Raw genomic sequence first — 7,082 nt, 5'->3', positions numbered from 1 at the left:
AGGCTTATTGGTTGAATATATCTGATTTAACTAACTGTGTAAACTTTTTACTTACAGTCACTTCTGTACGAAGTATTGACATGGCTGGCAAAATTACTCTAATATTGAGAATTTAGATTTGAGTCCGCACCTACCGCAGCAGTCTTTGGAAACGATTTAAATACGAAGTCCGATTATTTGAGTCTTATTTCACGGTCAACTACGAATAACATTGCATTTACGAAAAAGCCATTGTGAAGCGTCTGATACCAAATAATTAAACGTCCACGTTCCTGATAAGCAAATATTAATTACAACCAATCACTATCATACAGATAGAAAAATTAATATTTTATATCATTTTATTTATTTTATAGAGTCCGTCGCGTAGCAGGATGGCGACGCCGCTACCGGTATCAGATGCGGGGGAAACATGGGCGTTGTATCCGGTGGGAACTAGGAAGTCAGCCACAAACACCTCTTGTAAGAGTGCTATATCCACATCCGCAGAGTAAATAGTGTCTCTGAACATGGCCAGTTTATGGGGGGCACGAATGGTGGCAAGATTCATCGTGGCCATACGATATTGCTGAGTGCGGCCATCCTCAGTATTTGCAGAACGTGCGGTAGAAGTAGCCGGCAGGTGGAGACCCGCCGGTGGTCCCGCAGTGGTGATAATTACTGGCGGGGCGCCAGCCCCAGTGTCGCCGAGGTGGACTCCTGTGCAGACACGCTGGCAGTCTGTTCCGCTTCTTCTTCAACGTCATCGGCCCAGAAAGCTGACGACGTGGACATGTGACGGTCACGTACTTCCGGAACGGGTGTTGTGGATTCCGCAACATGAGTGGCAGGGGACCGCCGTCATCATTCGTTGACAACGGCGAGGACACGTCCCTGGCTGGGAGAGTAGGCGTCACAGGAGGGGCTCCTGTTGCTGCCACATCGCGTGACTGGACGCAATGTGGGAGATCACCATCAGACATCAGGTCGACATCTCGTGGGGCCGTCTGAGAAAGGGCGTCATCGGAAGGCGTTCGTCGTCGTTTCCTGTGTTTGCGAGGCGACCGCTGTTTTCTGATGTGGCCTTCTGAATCAGAATGTGGTCGCCCGTCGTCTGACGCCGAACCCGTCTGGACAAAGGCAGACGTCGGCACGACACCGAGGTCGACGTCCATGGTTCCAACAGGAACATCGGTTTCGGTCTGCAAACCGGACGGTCCTGAAGCGAGCAATGGAGGTGACGCCGTGCTTGTGTCCTCGGCGCGTTGTGCTGCGGCGGGTGGCGTTGACGATGCTGCTGGCGCAATCGAGATTGGTACGACGGGGTCCTGTGCAACCTTGGCGTAGGTGATGGGTAAGGACGTGACCGTCGAAGCCTGGGTCTCTTCACGTAACGGCGTCTGTATTAAACGGCGGTGTAAGCATTCGAAACGTACATGTCCCTCCTGGCCACATCCTGCGCACGTTCGTGGCTGTCCATCATACATGACGATGGCCCTCACACCGCCAATCAGCAGGTACGATGGGACATGTTTCGTCAGCTCAATTTTTATTTGCCTGACGCCATTTAATACGGGGTAGGTCGTAAATGTTTGCCACTTCTCCGCGACGTGACACAAGACGGTGCCATATGGTTGGAAAGCGGCAATGACCACATCCTGAGGCACCTCGAACGGGAGTTCAAACACCCGCAATGTCCGGAGACCGAATCCAGCATGGGCGACTGTCACAGCACCCATATGTCCACCAGAGTGTTTAAATTTCAGTCCGGTGGCATGACGGTGAATTATGTCACTGCAAATTTCCTCCGTCGACATCTTGATGTAGACAACACTTCCAGTGATGGAAAAATGTATGCCGATTACGTCCTGGGGGTTCAAACGTAGATCCTCACGTATGAACTGTTCGACTTCGAAAGCTCTGGGTCATGGATGTTCGGCCTGAAACGTTACTTTGATCGTTGCACGGCGGTACGAGTGCGCCATGGTGTACGTTAGTACTGGACTCGATAGACACAAACACCGCGACGCGGAAGTAAACACCGCCAAGAGCGGAGCGTCACACGGCGCACAGAGCAGCTCCGCACGCTAGCACGGCTGCGAGCCGACTGACTCCATCTGAGCCACCGCGGGCACAGAGGATAGTGCGTCTGCAGGGATTTATCCCTCGCACGCTCCCCGTGAGATCCACATTCCCAACAGGTCCACACCACTACATTCGTGGTGCGCCTAATAGATGTTTGCCCATCATACTCATTACTCGTGGCAGATTAATCTACCAAGTCCCGTACGAGTTCGGGCATAGCATGTGCTTTCACACAAGAATGTCAATGGCCGGGAAGCCATATTCTAACTATATATGACGGTAGTATCTGTTCCCGAAAGAACAGTTACCGTGGATGACCATGCAGCTTTGCTAGAAATGAAATGATAATTAAATGGACACTCTAGCTGCAAACAGGCGTTGATGTACTTCATTGGGGACATGTTGAAAATGTGCGCCCCGACCGGGACTCGAACCCGGGATCTCCTGCTTACATGGCATACGCACTATCCTCTGTGCCCGCGGTGGCTCAGATGGATAGAGCGTCTGCCATGTAAGCAGGAGATCCCGGGTTCGAGTCCCGGTCGGGGCGCACATTTTCAACATGTCCCCAATGAAGTACATCAACGCCTGTTTGCAGCTAGAGTGTCCATTTAATTATCATTTCATTTCTAGCAAAGCTGCATGGTCATCCACGGTAACTGTTCTTTCGGGAACAGATACTACCGTCATATATAAATGTATGAATATTATGCAGTTTCATATGCTTGAGCAAGTGGAGATAATCGGTTGGTTCTTTCGGCGTTTGGTGAGGTTTACGGTGGGCTTGATGCGTCTTACGGAGGCTCCAATAGTTCATGGTGTTCATCGGAAAACCACAATAAATGGGTTTTTAATATATTTTCCTTTTCGCCAAAGGGCCAAATCCTAATCGAGGATTACAAGCCTACTTACTATGCTAACCAAATGTCTGAAATTTTTACGATATATTCCTAAGACGCCGATCTCGAACAACATTGAATGCTTTCCGTATATCTTTATCCGTTTCCCAGATACAGAGGTTCAAATTTACCCTACGCCTACACGTAAAATCTGGTGTGAGGCGGAACCTAAACAACAAATAAATGCAGCAGATTGTTCAAATTTTGACTGTATAATTTCTAGGCATTTATCTCTGATAGCCATCTCCCTGTCTTCAGAAATCTTTATTCATTATTAACAAATAATCCAAAAAACTTGTTTTTGGGTTCCAAACACAGCTGCGGATTCCGAGACGGCTATACAGAGCAAGTGGCTGTAACTCTGGCGATTTATTCCTAAGATCCGATCTCGAACAATATTCAAAATTTTCTTCATAACTTTATCTGTTTCCAAGATACTGAGGTTCAAAGTTACCCAAGTTATACATGTAGCATACCACGTAAAATCGATTGTGAGACGAAAACTTAGTTTATAAAGTGATGTAGCAGGATAAATATGCTATAAAGTGTCCCCGTTACAATCTGGGAACCCTATCTTCTACAGGATGTCACAAACAAAATCGGTACGTCTCATTTACTGGTCACAATCTCTAGACGAATTTCTTGTGAAGTGGTAACATGTCCCGAAAGTTAGCTACAACATTTTCTCAGGGAGTTGGTGCGTCAGTTGTTGTGAAAAACTGGTATTGTTGAAATGGAGTAGTATGCACTACAATAGGGAAGTGGAGCTTTACATGAAGACAGCCGGCCGGTGTGACCGAGCGGTTCTGGGTGCTACAGTCTGGAACCGCACGACTGCTACGGTCGCAGGTTCGAATCCTGCCTCGGGCATGGATGTGTGTGACGTCCTTAGGTTAGTTAGGTCTAAGTAGTTCTAAGTTCTAGGGGACTTATGACCACAGCAGTTGAGTCCCATAGTGCTCAGAGCCATTTGAACCATTTTTTACATGAAGACAAGGTCCATCAAGTAATGTACAGAAATGTTTCAAGCGATGTAGCCTGATAGAAAGACCCCCACGACCAGTACTATTTGTACTACATCAGTACAAGAAATGGAGAGCCGTAGTGTCCGTTCTTAATGTGCAGAGTAACAGACGACTGAGAGTAAGGACCCCTCTAACTACTGGCAAATTCGCATGGACTTTGCAAGAAGTCCTCCCAAATTGGTAAAGAGGCTATTGCAGCAAGTTACAGCATCATGTACATTGTGTACTAAAAGATATGAAATTAAAAGCTCATCGCTGAGCGTTGTGCAAGAGCTGAAATTTGTGGGTAAGGAAAAAACAGTTCATTACTGTAACTGGCTTTTAACATCAACTGTTAACGGTTACTTGGACCCTTGCTTTACTTCGTGTGAAGAGATGAGGGCTGCTTTGATTTGTCAGGTTATATAAACTCCCAGAATTGCTGATACTGGTCGTAGGACACCCCACATTTTCTGCATGAAGCACCTTTCCACCAGAGAAGATAGGGATTTGGTGTACGTTGTCCGAATGCACATTATTGGCCCCATATTTTTCAGTCACACCTTAAACAGTGTCACACATCAATAAATGTAGAGAAGCTGTATGAAGTATCCCAACAAGATGGAGCAATGGCTCACAGATCAAACTAATGTATGGCCCACATCATCATCTTGTTCCCTGAAGCCAGAATTAGCAGAATTGTCTGGCCCCAAGGTCTCCGGAGTTAACGTAGTCTGGTTTTTATTTATGGGACGCACTAGAAAGCAAAGTGCATCCTGACTATCCTTGCGCAATACACGATCTTAAACGGAACGTTACTAGAGAAGTTAACAACGTGACCGCTGGTAATGTCATCACGCGAAGTCAGCGAAGCCTGAATGCCCATGACCACCACTTCCCGCATCTCTTATAAAAAGGTAACTACATGTTTTTCAACATTGCAACTGTTCATTCTTTTCCAGTTAGTTCGCAGTTACTTGAATCTCGTGCGTGAGGCATACTGGTGTTATTTTGGCACCCTGTAGTTCTGAAGCCCATGCAAATTTTTGTTGTACGTGTGGACACCGATCTGAGGTGTAAAAGTAGTTTTGCGTTATTTCAGCTTCATATAAATAAATTGTCTAAATTTTATTTATCAATACATTTCTTTTCATGTGAGTTACATGCCCTGCTGCAGCAGGGAAAAGAAAGGAACTAGCAGAAAAATGCTCATATCGAAACACAAAAATGCGAATATATTCCTGTTTATTTAAAAATTGGGTATCAGATGTCTCATTCTATAGCTCATTTAAAAACTTTCCCAACATTTTGGGATGATAACATACTAGCGCTTTTTTATGCTGAGAGAGACAAAGAAAGTAAAAGTAATAAGTATTGGAAGATAGTAGGCTGTGGTTGTATCACAGAAAGAGTGAAGGAGGCCATGACAGTGTGAGAGAAAGAAAGGGACATAATGCAGATCAGTGCTAGGAAAAGAGTAGAGGGAGCAGAGCCAGAGGAGAGGGGGCGGGTAGAGGATAAAGAGAAAGAGAAAGTGGAGGTGGGTGTGACCCAGTGTTAACGAGAGACAGAGAACATGAAATTCACAACGAAGAAGAGAGAGGGGGACAGTGACAGTGAGAAGGGACAGTAGGAAGGAAGGAATGAGACATTAACAGTAAGAAATAGCACAAGCAAGGTACTTTCACTGTGAGGAGACTGTAGTAGTAGCACAGGAGGAAGACGCAGAGAACAATGAAGAGAAACAGATAGAGATGAAGGTAATGAGCTGTGTGGAATGAGTGAGTGGTAAAGGACAATTTGGAGGGAATGGGTACGAGCGCCTTCAGTGACGGACTAGTAGATGTGAGTGAGTAACACTTAGGGAAGCATGTCGGAGTTTCAGGTGAGTTGCACGTTATAAAAAGAGCGAATACGTTTGCATGACAAAATTTTTGAGAAAAATTTGTAAGCTGCTAAGGAACGAGACTGAGGCAGCTGGTATCACACTTTTCAGTCAATGTCTTTATATCAAATAAACAGGAACATATTTGAATTTTCTGTGCACCGATAACAGTAGTTTTACGCTGGTGTATTTATGGGATGTAAAAAGTATAAGCGCAAATACTTTTATATGTGTTACCCTGGTATCTTAGTGTGTACATGTATCAGTGAGTTAGTTGCTTTTCCCTGTGTCGAACAGTCTACCCGCCAACACCTGACAAATTTTGCGACCTGATATTTTCTGCACGGTTGTAACTGCACTACTAAATGGACTACGTTTGTCTGTATAGACTATGAGTTTTGCGTCCACACTTCACACTTCAACACCTGACCAGCAGTCCAGGGGGAAAAAAGCACTGATGGCTTGCTCTTGCCACATGTGCTTGGAACTCACCAACCTAAAACCATAATACTCCTAATGCCCATTATTACTACTCTGCCAAAAAGGTAAATACCGATGTGATGTTGCTCAGTACACCAACAGAAATATCTGCACTTACTCCCACTTATACTCCAGTTGTATATTTTCTGTCGTACTCGTGCTTTGCCCAGAGAAATGAAATGAAAGTCAGAAGAACAGAGAGGCAGTCGGTTGAAGGGGATCCGAGTAGAGAGAGACAGGAAATGGACTAGTTCGCTGTACAATGCGCGAGAAAAAAAAATACATGAAAGAAAACCAAGAATTAGTTATTTGTGGGAAAGTGATGTAAAGAGGGAGTGGACGATGAGAGTTGAGCATAATGTTCGAATGTAACTACTGCAGACCATGTTTTGTGCTGCACTACACGTTATCTTCCTGTTCTTCCTGTGGCTTTGTCCCCCAACAGTGCTGGTTGAGTGTGGTTGTTAACCGATGCGGCATGGTTAATTTAATTGGGGGCCAGACTATGTTATGTTACTATCGGCAACCCATTCCCACCTGGGTGGAATGTATGTACCGTAACCGACTGGAAGTAGCGTTATTCGTGTGAAAGTGAGCGATGGTGAGCTGGTTCAAGTTCGTGTCCTGAAAGCGGTGCTTAACGATCCGGTTGGCTTAGGTGTGTTATTCACAGAAATAATGTTACGATATGGGAGGTCCTTTATACAAATACAGCAGGTACAGTACGACTGATTGTTGGTAGTTGATACT

At 45.5% G+C, this 7,082-nt stretch overlaps 1 non-coding gene across 1 annotated transcript; it reads left to right on the top strand.

Annotated features, from left to right (window-relative positions):
• The first annotated feature begins 2,539 nt into the window (after nt 1-2,539).
• Trnat-ugu (transfer RNA threonine (anticodon UGU)) lies at nt 2,540-2,614 on the top strand. Its single transcript has one exon. It is a non-coding gene; the product is annotated as a tRNA-Thr (tRNA).
• Nucleotides 2,615-7,082: the final 4,468 nt, after the last annotated feature.

This window comes from Schistocerca serialis, chromosome 7 (genome assembly GCF_023864345.2).
Source record: "Schistocerca serialis cubense isolate TAMUIC-IGC-003099 chromosome 7, iqSchSeri2.2, whole genome shotgun sequence".
Lineage (NCBI taxonomy): Eukaryota > Metazoa > Arthropoda > Insecta > Orthoptera > Acrididae > Schistocerca > Schistocerca serialis.
Note: the sequence above shows the minus strand (reverse complement) of the source record. Positions and strands in the feature narration are given on the sequence as shown.